This window comes from Triticum dicoccoides, chromosome 4B (genome assembly GCF_002162155.2).
Source record: "Triticum dicoccoides isolate Atlit2015 ecotype Zavitan chromosome 4B, WEW_v2.0, whole genome shotgun sequence".
In the NCBI taxonomy this organism is placed as follows: Eukaryota; Viridiplantae; Streptophyta; class Magnoliopsida; order Poales; family Poaceae; genus Triticum; species Triticum dicoccoides.
This window is the reverse complement of record NC_041387.1, coordinates 69,455,380-69,473,002: the sequence shown is the minus strand read 5'-3', so window position 1 is coordinate 69,473,002 and position 17,623 is coordinate 69,455,380. Positions and strand designations below refer to the sequence as shown.

General features: G+C 47.2%; 1 pseudogene; it reads left to right on the top strand.

Annotated features, from left to right (window-relative positions):
- The first annotated feature begins 3,065 nt into the window (after window positions 1–3,065).
- Window positions 3,066–4,670, top strand: LOC119292514 (annotated as a pseudogene).
- The last annotated feature ends 12,953 nt before the right edge of the window (window positions 4,671–17,623 follow it).

Genomic DNA, 17,623 nt, shown 5'->3' with positions numbered 1-17,623 from the left:
CCGCACAACTTTGTATTTTCTCATGACATGACTAGTTGACCAATTAAACGCTCCACGTGGCACCTCTAGTGTTGCATCACATTATCTCACTACCATCGTGCCCACCTGTCGACTTGTATCTACTCTACATCTACACTATTATAAAATACATAAAATATAAAATACACTCTTATAAAAAATAGAGTTGGTGATGATGGTGTGCCTGCCATCCTGCAATATAGGTCGTCCGATTTATATCTGACGGATAGGAAAGAAACTATGGCAATTTTGCAAAAAGGTACCCACACACCTCTCCACATTTTCAAATAAGGCCTTCCCTCGTTCATCCTTTTCTCTCACAAGATAAACAAGTCATACAAATGCATCTTGATGTTACGTGCAACACACGGGCATCTTGCTAGTAAGAATGAAAACAAACGACAAAAAAATATTTTGACGGTGGTTCGAAGTCATGACCGCGGGCACAGCGGACAAAGTGGCCTTGTATTGGTATGCTGAGCCGTCTGTTTTAACACACAAGAGCTGGTGTGGTGATTATACACACACGCACGCATGCACACGAACTCCATCCACGCAACACTCACACAAACACATGCACCCACGCGCACACGCAACACTCACACGTACACATGCAGCCACGCACGCACACAACACTCACACGCACACGCACGCATGCATGCACACACCAATACACCACACGACCAACACACACTCTCACGCTCAAGTGCTCAACCTACACGTGCATGCGCACACATCAGGCCCTGACAAACACATACACAACCAGGTGATTCCCGCACACGGGTTGGATCCTTGTCACGCCTGCGTCAATTTGTGTTTATCTGACCTTTCCCTAGGCGAACTGATAGGTGGGACCCACAAGGAACGTGGTCAATTTAACTAGTGAACATGGCGCCACGCAGACTATTTGGCCGATCAACAGAGTGCAATCAGATGCTGAACTGTGAGCAAGTGACCGGATAATCACCGCAAAATGTATATAGTGACCGTAATCAGCTTATTCTGAAGTTCGGTGACCGTATTACGCTTTTCTCTCTGTAGGCCCTCCAAAACTACATATCTACATGTTCTCGCATGTTACATCTAACAACTATGCAATACAACGCTACTACTACACTCTAACACAATAAATCATATGTGTTTTTAGTTTTACTAGATATCATATTGTTACTTATAATTATTCAATTTGCATACATTAAAATTGCCTTTGAAATGTATGGCCAGTATCATCTACCGCGTGGGAAAAATCCCGCCCTTTCCTGTTTAATCGGGTTTGTATCGATGGATCGTGCGAAACAACAAAACTATAGTACTATACAGTACAAGTGACAGTTCACTGGGCCGTCGTGTTGTCTACTCCTCCGTCATAAGAGTGGAGCACTCGCTTTCATAAATCTTCTAGTCCCTTTCGCCGACATGTGGGACATCAAGCTACCGGGTCCACGTGCCATACTGGAATACAGTGTAGAGCAGCCGGGGTGAAGCACCCCAGTCATGGCGCCGGCGTAGTAATGAGCAATGAGGCATCAAATCACAAAGCTGCACCTTTCCCGCAGTTAAGTTGGAGGGACGAAGTAATAATGCTAAAAAAAGAAGTTGGAGGGACGAAGCAACCATCATTTCACTTGTTGCTGAATCTGCTTCTCCCTCATCTTCTTCAACTTAACCACGTGTTGCTTCTGCCGTTGTTCTGCCTCATGTGGGATGCAGATCAGCATGGTAAAGCACTGACACGTGGGAACGCATGTTAGCAAACAGCCAGGACAACGTCCTCCGAAAATAAGAAACCTCCCCCGCCATCCGCGCGGCAAAATCATCTCCTTTTTACTAATCTTTGATTCTATAATTTTTTAGATCAAATTAATAGAGATTTGTATAGATAGCACACAGGAGCAAAACCAAGTGGTACGGTTAAGGGCATCCACAATGTGTAGCCAAATGTGAAAATAGCTTTTGGCATCGTGGGAACCATTGTGGACGGTGTTGCCAAAGCCAAAAAGATGGAACCGAAGCTCCCTGATTGATTGATTGATTGAAGGAATAGAAAAATGCAACGTCTCTCCTCTTTCTCCCATGCTTGGACGCATGTAGTACAGTATAGAGCACATAGTCTACTCCCTTGTCCCTTCTATCACAAATCACAAAGCAGTGAGGCATCAAATCACAAAGCACAGACGAAGCAACCATCATTTCACTCTTCGCTGACTCCGCTTCTCCATCGTCTTCTTCAAGAAACCATCTCACCGCAGTAGTACTCCTAGTAGTCTCTACTCCTAATGTCTCAGTTGGTAGGTCGCGTTCCGGGTTTTATTTTCGTCCCACCTCACCCGGTCTTTTTTGGTAATTCTTTAGTACTTCCTTCCACCTCCCCCTCAGCCACAAAAAACCAAGAAAAACCCCGCGATCAAGTCCCACACACGCCCAAACTTCCGTCGTTATTAACTAAAAGGATCGAAAATAAACCACGGAGCACAAACTGGCGAAAATTAACCAGCGAAAAAAAAAACGGCAAACTGTGCGATCTCGATCTTGTCTAGTTTTCCTTTCGTATCTCACCCCGCACGTAAAACAAATCTCAATCTTGGTCTATTTCATCTCAGCCTCCAGCCCCGAGAGGAGCCGCCACCGAGAGGAGACGCCCCAGCCCCGAGAGGACCCACCTCCGCCGCCGCCGCCGAGAGGAGACGCCCCAGCCCCGATAGGATCCGCCGCCGCCGCCGCCGGGGAACGAGGTCGCCGCCGCCTCCCTCGCCCGCGGCCATGATGACCGATCTGGCGTTGGCGCCGCAGATCACCCTCTGGTCCATGGCCTCGACTAGGTACGAATCCCTCCTCCACTTCTTCTGGTTTGGTTATTTCCGCATCTTGATCTGATTCGGGCGTGTGTGCAGTTTGCTATGATCTGGCGACGGGGATGCAAGGAGAAGCTGCTGCGGTTTCAAGGGGCCGTGAGGATGCCCACCATGAAGGTGTGTCTGGGATGATGGAGGTTATATCCGCCAGGTCCCCGTTGCCGTCGACTGGCGGCGGCCACCGTCTCCTCTTCCATGGCGTCGTCGGGGCCTTCCCCTGCCAAGCGTAGCGGCTCCTTGGCTGGATCACCGTCGCACACCTCACCGGCGTGGTCGGCAAGATCTACATCTCGATCCTCGCCACTCTCCATCCTCTTGCAGGTAATAGGCTTTCCGCCCCCTCTTTTATCTCCGGCGTTCTCGTGTGCACGGATTGTGAGCGTGAAGGAATATTTCTCTTCTATTTCATGGTGCTGCTGTACTCCTTCTGCTTTCACACTGCACATATATAGATTCTTCAAAGGAATTGTATGTTGATAATATCAACTAAGTTCCCTGAATGTGATATATATTCTTCCCTCGCTTTGAATTGATTGCCCCAAACAATATATCTCTGGTTGACAGTCATGGCCTATTATTATTGTTGTTAATTTACAACACTCTGCGCTGTATTGTCCAATCATGGTCCAAACTTCAACTTGGTTGTGGATTCATTGTATGTACCATATGCTGTTCATAGCTACAAAATTGCAATCTCGCGAAAATGTTCTTGAATACAGTAAATTTTTTGTCACATAACCCATACGCTGATGATAAAGTTTGTTGTATGAGCTTGTGGCATACTGATCCGACAGGTGGCAGGTATGCATTCAGATGTTGCAGCTCTAAGGAAGGGTAGTATATGGCACATGGCTTCGTGGATTGTTCAACAAGAAATGTTTTGGGCATATTCGAAAGGCAATCTTGTGAAAGTTATACATTGATTTTCTTATTCCGTCATCAGCTTCTATTGATATGAGCGATACAAAAAGTTCAGCACTGAATTTTAGTATGTTAACTTGCAAGATTTCTCACGACTATGTTTTTTTGTTATAGGTTTATAAATTTTGAAATATAGTTGCAGCTTCACGGAATGGACGGCCCAAATTATGTTAGTGTCTATATGTTTACTTGGTGGTGGTCTAGCGTGAGTGACACCTGCATCTGTAACTTACCCATTGGATGTTCTTCGAAATCACCTGACAACACAGGTGATGCTTTTCTTCCTTTCGTGATTTGTGAATAACACTAAGCCAACCAATCAATCAATATAACTTCCAGTTAGAACTTAGAGCATCTTTACCTAACGCTTTCATCCAATGTAGCTTTACAGACCAAAGGAACAGGTTTTAGTAAGCTAAACTTTCATGTCTATAAAATTCTGCAGAAAACCACTAGGTATTACAAGGGCATCTTTCACACATTGTCGACAATTTGTAGAGAAGAGAATAGTAGAGGATTGTATAAAGGCCTTTGGTCCACCTTATTGGTAAGCCGTATGTTTCTGCTGAGAATTGTTTTTTAGTTGACTTCCCAGTAACTTTTATGTGTTACAGGGAGTTGGACCTGATATATCAATCAACGTTTATGTATATGAATCCTTGAGGTCTCATTGGAAAATGGAAAGTTGAATGTCAAACTGTGCGACCAATGATTTGATATGGTACCTCCCTCTTCTCTCTTCTATGAACCCTATAACACACGTCTCAAATCTTAATTTCTTTTATCCTATTGCAGGTTAATTCCAGTTGGGTGTGTTAACCTACAGTAATCAATCAAGTCAACAAATATAACAATGATACTTTGTCTTCTGATTTTTGGTAATGATTTTTTTGTGACTGAACTAACAGGAGTTGAAGCATGTGTTCTTATTTTTTTATATGACTAGATGCATATGAACTGAAGCTCCATAATTTTCTTTTCAAGTCGACATTGGTGGCAACCAATACAATTAGCGTTATTTACAACCAATGAAGTCTTATAATTTTCTTTCTTAGAAATATACAGTGACGCTGACTATCATTTAGTAGCTCTACAGGCACTAGCCAAAAACAATAATGTTTATTTATTTAACCACCAAATAGAACAATAGGTTATTCTGCATTGTGGGTACACAAATCACAACACTATATTTCAGCTGTAGAAATCTGTGTGGATGCCTGCTGATATTTTAAGCCTACATATTGCTGATTTGGTTTAAGTAATGCTTGAAGCATAATTTACTTCCTAATGTGCAAATAGCAGTATCATTTTTTTTCAAGAAACTGAGAAGACGGAAGAGAGTTGGTGTTGTCAGTGTGGTGAGCCTATGCGGCAACCACAAGGCTGAAGTCTGCTTTGATCGTTATTCAAGATTTGAGCCTTGGCTCCGGTTTTGATAGCTCTATATCAGTAAGTTTAGTCCAGTAACTATTTTAAGTATCTTTACTGTTCATAGTTGCATACATTTTATTCATGGATTAGTCTTGGTAATATTAACATCTGAAAAGCAATTTTTGTGTGACCATTTTTTCATCTTAGTATCTCCATCTACCAGCAAAAGTCAACGTGCACAAACCTGTATTTAACATTCAACATGAGATAGTGTGCATCGAAACTATGCTTATGTTTGTGACATTCATGTGGCATCTCATGCAGATAGATTTTATTATCCATTTCTGTAGCATGCAATGTTTATTTTCTTCTTTTGGTCCATAATCCCTCCTAAAAGAAACATAAGAGTGTTTAGATCACTAAAGAAGTGATCTAAACGCTCTTATATTTCTTTACATATGGAGTACATGTCATGATTGTTGGATACACATGCAGACTTTCGGCGAGTTTTTGTTCTTGGACTTGGGATCCACAGTCCAAAGTTGATTGGTGGATCAAGTGAACTTGGTGCATCTCCATTCAAGCTGGAGTACAATTACCGACCTGCTTGTTTAGCGCAGTCTCCACAATCATACAAGCAAATGAGCAGCTGGCGACCCAACACACAAAGTTTCTATCTTCTTATTTTCTATACAAGTAGCAGCTGGCACAGCGGTGGTGTTGATGAACGACACCCAATGCAGAGGCGGCAGTTACCATAGGGAAGAGGTCAAGAACATCTAGCTCTTGTGGTGTTCCTCCTCATTATTGTCATCGCCATCAATAGCAACAATGACAACCGGCTCATGAGACAGCTACTAGAGAGGGAGCGAGGAAGGGGGAGACAAATCTTTCAGGTACAATGGTATGACAACCATGTTCTGAACTATCAATGAGATTTGGTGCTAAGTCAGCATCGTGTTTTATCCAATCTATCAAACACCATAAGTTTCATGTCGAATGTGTTGTAGAAATGTTCTTCCATAAATATGGTTTTAGTCCTTCATATTTTAGTATCGTGTAAATTTATCCATTCACATATCACTCCGAGAAACATTTTTAATTGGGGGAAGGAAGAATGGGAGAAAAGAAGAGTGCTTTGACGTAAAAAAAGAAGTCGTCAATATAGCCCGTTGCAACGCACGGCGTTCTACTAGGAGATGCAAGTGGAGTGGAATAATGAAAATACATTGCATCAAATACATTTTTTGATTGTTACTGTAATTTTTTTCTATACATGTGAAATTGGAAATGCATTATGCTTATGTATGCAATCAGAAAAAAAATTAAAAGGCCCATGACAACGCACGGGCATTGTACTAGGGAAACAAGTATTGACATTGTACTATGGAAACAAAACAAATAGACATGCAGACTAAGCTCCATATCCAAGGGATTTTGGTAGTACATGCCATGTTTATGCTCACTGTTGAATAGTTTGTATATAACTATTTATGCAATACTTGGACCATAGGAGCAATTCATTCTGTATATTTTGCTGGGGATTGTGCCTTGCAGTCAATTTATAGAAGGGTAAGATGTATCGCAATATCTTTGACTTGCATTCTCTGTGATGTCAAGTAAGAAAATAGAATATATACTCTTTGAATTATCTTTTCTTTTTTTTATGTCTCTATCTTACTTATATAATCCAATTGGCATTCGCTAGAGTTTCTGTTGATGAAACATTTGTTTTGTGATGTGAGGAGGTTCTGTTGGTGAGTAGATACGGTTCGTAGATCATGATATCTGCACAATCTCAATCTACTTCCTATGACCATATATTGTATTAATGGGTTGTGTCAGGGTTATTTTATCAACTACTGGGTTGTTGATCTACATTACGGTTTAATTCTTACACGAATTAATGTTGACTCGATTCCCTGTAGTAGGTTGAGAGGCTTCTCCTCTCATGATTTACTATGATTAGTTTACTTGGCTCCATGCTCCTCATGATTTCTTTGAATTTTTCTGTAGGAGCTCGGTCAAAAATCACCTATGGAAAATATGTTGTTCTTCTCTACAAGGGTTGCATGTGGAATTTGAGGAGAATCTGTGCACCAGCATCCGACTCCTTGATGTTGCTCTGATCATATTGTGTAAATATATTTCTAATAAAGCAATCGCCCGATGGTGTACATGTTATAAATAACAAGAATCATCAAGTGTGAGAGATGGCAACTTCATGATGGGATGATATGTACTGTTGTGCTCATCAATAGACTTAGATCACTTTTCTGTCTGAGAGTCGATTTTTTTGTGCGTTAGATGGATTGACAAGTACCAAAGATTGATGCCAAGCAGAACTAAAACCTGTCCATGGATTACCTTCAGTCCCGCATTCCAATCAACAACATTGGGCCGAGCGAGTGCGCGGGTGGCGCAAGAGGCAATGGGCAGCCGGTGGAAATTGAGTGGTGAGCGGCGGTGGTGAGGTCGAGAGGTTGGCACCAGCGGCGAGTAGGCAATTACCGTGACGGGCGAGCGGACGGGGCTTGTAGGTGTCACGATTGCATCACAATTGGAATAAAGTAAACAATGCATACTCGTGTGGCGATTGACTGATTTTGTGTGTTGTGTGCTTGTGTTAACAGTCAGCCAAATCAATTAGCCAAGGGTCATTATGTACGTGAGTGTGTTAGCAGTGGGTATATCTGAAGATTATTTCTCAACTCGGCATGTGGGTAGAGACTAAAAAGACAATGCCATGGTAGCATGGCAGACCTGGCAAGTGCCACGAACATCATGATATTCTTCCTTTTCTTAATTCCTTGATTTGAAAAATAATTTGCTCTGCGTGTATAGGAACATAGCAGTCGGGCAAACGACACTTTGGCATCTTGATCTATCAAAGGAAATATTTTTTTTTACTTTAGAAAATGTGGGTTCGGATTGGTCTGTTGAGTTATGGCTGGTTGATCGGAATAATTTTTCTATTTAAAAATGTAGCAAATAGCATTTCATTAGAGATTGGTCTATTGAGTTATGGCTGGCTCATCGGAATAATTTTCCTATTTAAAAATGTAGCAAATAGCATTTCATTAGAGATGGCTTTGCAGCAAAACGCAAATCACGCAAACCAAGCTATCGCCGCCTTGTCGCTCTCGCTGGGAGCGACAACAACCGCGGGTCTCTTCTTCGCCTTCTTAGTCGGCATCTCCTCCATCCGGATGCCCTGCAGCACGGGCCACTCCGCCACCGCCTGGGACTGGACCTCCAGGAAGTTTAGGTCCGTCTTCGGCCATCCGACACGCCACACCGCCACGTCGTAGGCACGAGAGGCCTCATCGGCGGTGGGATACGTGCCGAGCCACCAACGCTGCCCGGCATCGGAGAACTCTAGTCCAAAGTTCCCGGAGGGCTTCGCCCTCATGCCGAAGAAACTGGACTTTCCCTTCGGCGTCTTCTTCGGCGCCATCGGGGAGCGGGCGGCGGCCGAGCAGGGAGCGGGGAGGCGATGTGCGGCGTGGGGCGGAGGCAGACGGAGCGGGGCGGCAACATGCGGCGCGGGGCAGAAGCGGACGGAGCGGTGCAGACGAACCGGAGAGGAGGCAGACGGGGCAGGGCCGGAGAGGAGGCGGACGAAGCAGGGCCGGAGGGGAGGCGGACGGAGCGGGGCCGCGCGGAGGATGGACCGGAGGCGGAGGCGGCCGGAGAGTGTTAGAGTTGTGTCGAATATTGTGTACAAGGTAGGTTACAGTTGGACTCTGAGTAGTATTGTGTTTAGATAGGATATGGAGTCGTGTTCTAATAGGACACTTGTATCCTAGGCCTCTCTTATATAGCGGGGGTAGACACACGATGTAACCTATGCCAACATAATAGCACAGGCGCGCAAGGGGGAGCTGGCGGCATGTGCCGGCGCCCGGGTGGCCGGTGTGCGGTATTGTGACGGTGTCACGGGGAGGAGCGCCCGTAGTCAGGCCCCAGGGATGTAGCCATATCGGTGAACCTCGTTAACAAATCTCGGTGTCATGCTCGTGTGATTGCTTGGTCCTCGGATGATCAACGGTATGGCCTCAGATTTATTCTAACAAGTGGTATCAGAGCTAGGTTGTTCGGAGGCTACGGGGTGTAGATTGATCGAGTGGAAGGCTTGATGTTCAGGTCGGTATCGTGTACACGGAAGTTTCCGCAAATACGTGTTGGCATGGTTGAGATCGATCGGAAGAAATCAAGCAAACAACAATGTCAGCGAGTTGTGGTGGTAATCGGACAACAGCGGCGGTGTGGTATAGCGTAAGCAGCAGGCTTATCGATTGACGCAGCGCCTGGAAGCGACCTGGTTAGGTGCGCGTTGGCGCAGCGATCGTGAAGCGCAGTCTAGCAGCAGCGCAGTGCTTGCTTGGTGGGCAGGCCAGGCGGGGCCATGTGTGTCCGAAGAAGGCCCGTGCCAGCTGTTCGGAAGTTACTACGTGCGAGATTTGTTTCGAAGAAAAAGAACACCTGGTGAATACCTGTCGTGGTGTGGTGCATTCAGGCAGGAGCTAATCAAGCGATACGTATCCATCAGAAGTAGAACTTGTGTAGACGTTGGCAAGGCAAAGGCAAGTAGCCAGCATTAAAAGTTTGTGTCAAGGGATCTACGTGAGAAGACCAAAAGTTTTTTGGTTGGAAATTGCTATTGGTATGCGGAGGCTGTTCGTGTACTTGGGCATGGCGTTGATAGCTCGGATTTGTTGGCACAATAGAGATGCTTGAAGGTATTGCGGGAAGTCACGTCAGCTAAGATGGAATTATCATGTGATGGATGGAAATTCACGGAAGACAATTTGGGAGCCTGGAGCGTGTCGTACAGTTGAACGAGTTCGGCTGGGTCGGACTAGGCAGTCTGACGGATCGACGCAAGTCGGTTGGTACAGAAGACGGTGGTGGGATCGGTGATAACGACATAGGAGCGTGATGCCGATGGTGACTGACTTCTGGGCGTGGAAACACGTGGCGCAGGCCCGAGGCTTGTGTAGCTTCGACAAGACTATGGTGCGGGGTTGATTCAAGATGGTGTACACGTGAAGCTTGGAGTCAACGGGGCGCGGGATGGCACGTACAACCATCATGGAGTCATGTTGAAGGTGGAGCTGGAGTCTGGAAGACTTCACTCGGTGCTGATTGAGGGGCTACGGCGTAAGAGCTCAGAGAGTCGAAGCCTATTCAGCGAAAAAAGCGAGGGACACGTAATTTGGACTGGAGCCCAGTGGTCTGATGGAAGTGTGAAACTCGTCATCGGTCGGTGATGATCGGTGGTACTCTGCAGTGGGGGTTGAGTGGTGTGGTTTCACGACCCTTGAGACTCAACCAGGACAGCGGAGGCTCGATGCGGTAATAGCGGTGAGGCGTGCGGTATGCACGGGACATGGAGATGGGCCAGGGCTCTGGTGGTCATACATGTGGTGAGACAACTGCGAATTTGACTCGGGATGACTACAAGCAACGGTGAAATTCCTTCAAGTTTCAGACATGTGGTCAAGAAAGGAGCGGTGATGTTGAGTTCAGGTAACTCTTGTGTGCGACACCCAATATGTGAGTTGTTCACTTTCACGCTGGTCAGTGATCAGTGTGTGATGGCGTTGGACTGATACTCTGAAAGTTGGGAGCACAAACTAGAGTAACAAGGAACTTAATTTTGCTCGAGTGTTGACTGTGGTCAAGAGAAGAAGGGACTACAAGTCGCAGGTGGAGTCACATGGAGTCTTTGGTTTAGCAGCGGTGCTCACGGGATAAGCTCAAGTCCAATGTACATGGAAGTTTGACACATGGACGAATTCAAGGTGGTGGAGAATATTCGCCAAGGTGGAGTTTGTTAGAGTTATGTCGAATATTGTGTACAAGGTAGGTTATAGTTGGACTCTGAGTAGTATTGTGTTTAGATAGGATATGGAGTCGTGTTCTAATAGGACACTTGTATCCTAGGCCTCTCTTATATAGCGGGGGTAGACACACGATGTAACCTATGCCAACATAATAGCACAGGCGTGCAAGGGGGAGCCGGCGGCATGTGCCGGCGCCCGGGTGGGCGGTGTGCGGTATTGTGACGGTGTCACGGGGAGGAGCGCCCGTAGTCAGGCCCCGGGGATGTAGCCATATCGGTGAACCTCGTTAACAAATCTCGGTGTCATGCTCATGTGATTGCTTGGTCCTCGGATGATCAACGGTATGGCCTCGGATTTATTCTAACAGAGAGGAGGCGGGCGGGGTCGAGGCGGAGGCGAACGCGATGGGGCAGCGCGGCGGCAGGCGGCGGCCTAGGCGGGGTAGAATCAGTGGTGGGCTTCTGGATCTATGGCGGGGCGAAACCTTAAAAAGTTAACATGTAACTCTTGCAAACTATTTCAGGAGCCCGTGGCAACGCACGGGTAGTCTACTAGTAGTACTAGTAAAGGACTTCCTGGATGCAAATTAGGCAGTTGTCTCGGCTTGCAGGCGGCACTTGCGAACGACTTACCATGGTCTCCTTCAATGGTGTTCTCCGTCGAACGCACTTCGCCAAACCACAAAAAAAATCATCAACGTCACCGCAATGGGCAAGGAATTCAAATATAGTTACTACCTCCAATTTTTTTGTACACAAGGCCAGTATATCAAAATTACAATTTGCAAAGGGCCACTAACACTAATCGAGGCAAAATTGATGGGGTTAGCAACCAAGGACATTAATATCCCCTGCATGCATGCGGAAGTGAGAAGGTTCATTTGCATGGTGCTGCATTAATCAAGCGATGACGAGTGAGATGGTTAGCTCTTTGGTCTTTCGAGAAAAAAATACGCATTAATTGACACGTGAAACGAGGATTTGTATCGAAGGAAAACTCCGCCTTTCTTTTTTTACACTAGTACTCCTAGTACGTACGTACTTATCCTATTTGGGTCTAGGCCTTGCATTGCCAAACTTCACCACACATTTTTGCCAAGCTTGCCTAAAGTTTTCAAAATGAGAAGGAGGTACACTTGCGCACGGCTGTCGCAGTCGCACCGCACCCTCACACGGTCACTCCTGCACGCCGCAGTCGCACCGCACCGTCACACAATCGCTCCTGCACGCCGCAAACCCAACCAAGGGAACGCACCCTCATTGACACGTGCTGTCGCATGTGAACAAACCAAACTTAGCCATCCTATCGCTGACACATAATTTTCGTTCATAGAGTATGTTTATCCAACCACATGTTGGGGAGTATCCGTACGGCCCGCGCGGTGGTCTGTTGGGGAAGAAGAAGAGGTGAGGAAGAAGGAAAGAAGGGTTAGGAGACGTAGGATATTCATCCAACCGCCTGAAATGGTAGACTGGCCCAAGTCAAGCGACTTGCATAACAAATAGTATGTTTTTACACAGAAAAAGATCCATAAAACAACAACATAAAGAAAAACTATCACTGCTCGCGGAAAGAGACGGCCTCGTCGTCTTTGGCTGCCGGCGCGAACCAGCCGTCGCTGCCGACGTGTGTCTCTGCACCATGGTTGTCCTCGGCCTCCAGCTACTCGTTCACGCGGAGCGTGCAGGCGCTCTGCACGGACGAGAGCACAGCCCGATTCAAGTCGAGGACGTACGGTTCCGCCTGCAGGAGGGCCTCGATGGCAGCGGCATCCGCACGCTCCGCGTCGAGTCGAGCCTCCGCTGCCCGATTCAAGTCCAGGACTTCCGGTTCCACCTGCAGGAGGGCGTCGATGAGAGCGGCATCCGCGCGCTCTGCGTCGAGTCGAGCCTCTGTCGCCCGGTTCATGTCCAGGACGTCCGATTCCGCCTACAGGAGGGCCTCGATGGCAGCGGCACCCGCGTGCTCCACCTCAAGTTGAGCCTCCGCCGCCCGGTTCACATCCACGACATCCGGTTCCGCCTGCAGGAGAGCCTCGATGGCAGCGGCATGCGCGCGCTCCGCGTCGAGTTGAGCCTCTGCCTCCCGGTCCTCCTTTAGTATCGCCATGTTGAACCGCTGGTCCGCCTACACCATGGGGGACTCGGACGCCCGCACGAAGTCGACGTCCATCGTATCATACCCATCGGGGGCCTTCTGCGTCGCGACCTCCGCAGTGAACATTGGATCGGCTTCCTCCTCCTCGTAGCTTGGCTCCAGAGAACTCGGGGATTGGCCTGCCGCAAAGTGAGCTTGGGAACGGAGGTCTGTGGCGCCGACCGCCGCCGCGATTTCTGCGCGGCGCTCCGGTGTCAGCATCTTGTAGTAAGTGATCTTGTGGTGCACCATGGCTTTCCGGCGAACTAGGGGACGCTTGATGCGGGCTAGGGGATCGAAAGGTGGGAGAATGGGCTGGAGATTTGGTGTGGTTTTAGGGCAGTGGCTAGCGTAGGCCGAGCAGCGAAGGTTCTGGTGTGAATAGTGGTTCCGATGACGACCGGTCAATCGGTTTTGATTGTACATCGCTCTTGTCGCGTTCGCGTTGCAGCCCGGCACGCTGGACCCTCCACATATCTCACAGAATGGAACGTGCTTCGTCTTGCGTTTTCGCTTGCTTGTGGGACCGCAGTTGAGAGCAAATCGACGTCCCTCCCCCTCCCCCGCCCGCGTCATTTATTATACCACCACTCCCTCCGTTTTATGTGGAGTAAATAAAAACAGAGGGAGTATACTACAGATGAGGATCCCATGACGTGGCCGAACCCATTGAGTAACTGACATGCGGGGCCTAGCAAGCATGGGGTCCGCCAGTAAGTGACCGAAAGGGAGGGTAAGGCAGGGATACCTACGTCAGAGAATCCATTTCCACTATACTACATTGACCAAATGTTAGAGTAATAATATATGACATGCAACTTACACAAATGTTATAGTAATAGTAATATATGACATGCAACTTACACAAAGCGTACAGGGTCTAATGCATTTTTCGAGGCTAACTTTGACCAAATGTTAGAGTAATAATATATGACATGCAACTTACACAAAGCATACGGTCAATTTCGTATCTGAAAGGAGTTTCCAATGATATAATTTTCACATTATACATCTCATGTACTCCCTCCGTCTAGGTGTGTAAGTCATCTTACGAAAACCAAATAATCCCAAAACACGTACTAGGCGCAGTGTATTAACTTCTACCTCGTCTCTTATTTTTAGCATAACAACCAATAAGAGATGAGGGTGTGCATGCTTTTAATGACCTGAGACTATCAAACATGACATGCAGTGGTTAGTTCATTGCATGCAATACTACTACCTCCGTCCGGATTTATTGGTCCCCATTGTGTTTCGTGCCAAATTTTGACCATAGATTAAACTAACAAAATGTTCACGCATGTCACCAAACATTATATTTTTGAAAACTATGTTCAAATACGAATCCAATGAGATAATTTTTCTTGACATGCATTAACATTTTGTTAGTTAAATCTTTAGTCAAAATTTGACACAAACTACAAAGGGGGCCTATAAACCAGGATGGAGGTAGTATTAATTAGCAAATAAACATTAATGTCTCTTGTTTTCCCCTCCTCCTTGGTCACGGTGCACAGCCTAAGGCTAGTCATAGTGCATAGTAACTTAGACTAGTAACATGCATATGTTACTAGTCTATGTACTACCATCATAGTGGGTAGTAACATAAGTGTAGTGTCATGCAAGCCTTCATTTATTATGTTCTAGACTCATTTTGTATTGGGGTGTGTTATGTTATGGTAACATATTATGTTACCACAAGCACCTCTCTCCTCATTAACTTCATGCCACATAAGCATATATGTCTTGGGATGTGCTATGTTACTACCTAAGTTACTCCCACTATGGCTAGCCTAAGATGACTTACTCACCTATGTGAAAGGAGTACTATTAATCTTTTCAATAGTCAAATTGGAAACCATCTCGAGTACAAATCTAGGAGTACGTACGAATCTAACAATATTGATTGGACGTTGTTGAATGTTGATACCTTTTTTTTATCATAGTAGAGATACTTTGACTGCACAGAAAACTTATATGTAAAGTAGAAAGGATAGGAGGGAGTATATTGTACGTTCAAAAACGAAACGAATATTGAATACCCTTTATATATGATTTGCGGATGCTATGATCACCGGTTCAAAATTTTGAATCCGCCTTAGGTATCACATGCCCCCACTCGTTCCCTTTCAATTTCATCTCGAGGTCCGGAGATCTATTGAAAGAGGACTAGGGTGGGTACATGTGAATGATACTCGGTGGAATGTTCAAATGAGGCATGCGGGAGGATGGACTCGACTAGAGGGCGACATGATCGATGGAGAAGAGGGTTGGAGAGGAATGAGAAATAAGCAAACGCCACATGATTACACTTGAACGGCTCAAATAAACAATAAGTTGTCTCGCTTGGCCTACATAGTGAAAGGACAAATGCGCAACGCGGAGCACTGACGCTCGAATATGGCCGGGAAAACAGGGAAACCGACATGTGGGGCACACCCGTCGGGACGACGTAGCACAGACTAGTCCAATGGAGGAGCTGGCCCATGACCTCCTCACCACCGACAACCGTTCATGTGGGTCGTTGGGGCTAACAACAGTACGCACCTCCATCACCACCTCTGGACACGGTGACCGCGGTGAGCGACACGCTCATATCGTCGATAGGCACGGTCGGTTTCAATGTGCCGAGGGTGGCGTTAGTGCTGTCGCACGACCAACGATATGTTTGGTTTGTGCCCAAGGTTGCCCCATCAAAGCATTGGGTAGCAAAAATTTTGGTTGAGGTATTTGTTTCCCATGAGTTGGCCGACATTGGCAAGAAAAATGAACTAGAGTTGGCTAGACTTCATTGGCATGCCAAAGAAATGGCAACCATCCAAACAAAGAACAATCTTTGTGTCATGACCAAAATTTTGGTAAGGTGCACTTTGGCCACAATCCAAACACACCCCAACACCCGGCTCGTCGAGGATGCACGGGGCGCCGCGACGCGTCCGCGGAGTGGTGTAGCGCGGCCAACTGCATCCTCTGGACATGAGACCATGCCGGGTCGTCTTGCTTTTTCAATGACATGCGGGGATCGCATTTGAGCAAAGGGCATCTCCGACGTTGCCACGACCGCAACTGACTACCCTGGCACACCAAAGCCCTCGTCCCTCGCATCGTCGCGCGGTGCGTTCCCAGCCGGCACCAGCTGCCCGCACTCATGTTGTCCGTTCATATGTCGTCGTTAAGAGGCTCGGTGCCCGAGGAACCAACTCCAGTGACTTAATGACGCACCCGGACGCTTGGACTCACCGAAATGCGCTACTTAAAGCGGCAACGCCCAGCTAACCTCCACACCATAGCGCATCGTCCTCCTACCTGACACCACATCCGCCATGACCGCAAGTGTGAACGCTCTTCAGGAGAGCTTGTCTTCGGGGATGAAGCTCGAGGTCTCTGCCCTCGCTCAAGTTGCCTCTCGCGACGCAATAGCGGTGTAGCCGGACGCGGAAGCGACCACACAAGCGGTGGCCATGCTGGCGGCCGACGACAGGAGCACCGTCAGCCATGCGTCCTATTTGTCGCCGTCCAATGTCCAACACCGCCGAGGTCGGGGACTCCTCCGAGGATGAGTAGGGCATAGGAGGCGGCAGGGCATGGTGTGCCAACTGGCCGGTCTGTATCCCGTGTTCTACTCTTCCTCACTGGAGACCGCACCTTCACTTCACGGGTCTTGAAACCCGCCCTTGTACATAGAGATCGCAGATGGAGGACGTCAGTCGCCTCCGTAGAATAGGTTTAGGGTCGGGTTTCTTTTATTTTTCTGTCCTATAAAAGTTCAAAATGTAATGAAAATCTGCCGTGTTTGCATTAATCTCGGCCGGTGTATATGAACTTTCACAATAATATACATATTGTAGGAGTACTAGCAAGATGCCCGTGCGTTGCACGGAAGATCAAGATCTTGTGGGAGAAAAGGATGAACGAGGGAAAGCCTTATCTGCAAATGTGGAGAGGAGTGCGGGTAAATTGTCATAGTTTCCTTCATATCCGTTAGATATAGATCGGACGGCCTATATTGCAGGATGACAGGCACACCATCATCATCAACCGAGACAAATCTAAAAAACCCAACTAAGCCAACCTCCCAGCATATCGCGCGGGAAAAGACCCGACCGTGCCGTTTTAGTCGGGATTACCGGATTACTAGTAGTAGTATCGATGGATCGCGCGAAGCAACTTTTTTTTTGAGGGGGCGAAGCACCTAGTTTAAAAGGAAAAAAGGCGGTACACTCACAGCACTACTGTCGCGGTCGCATTGCACCCCACACACGTTCGGTCCTGCACACGGCTGACGCAAATGGAACGCGCTTCGGCTTGCCTCTTCACTGACACGTGGGACTGCACTTGGAGAAACCGACCATGCGCCAAACTCCCCCCGCCCACCGTGCGAAAATCCCCCCCCCCACACACAAAAATTCCCCCCAAATTCGATTCAACCGCCCTTCGACCAAATATTCCCCAAACCCCCTCCCCCCGTCCCCCCTC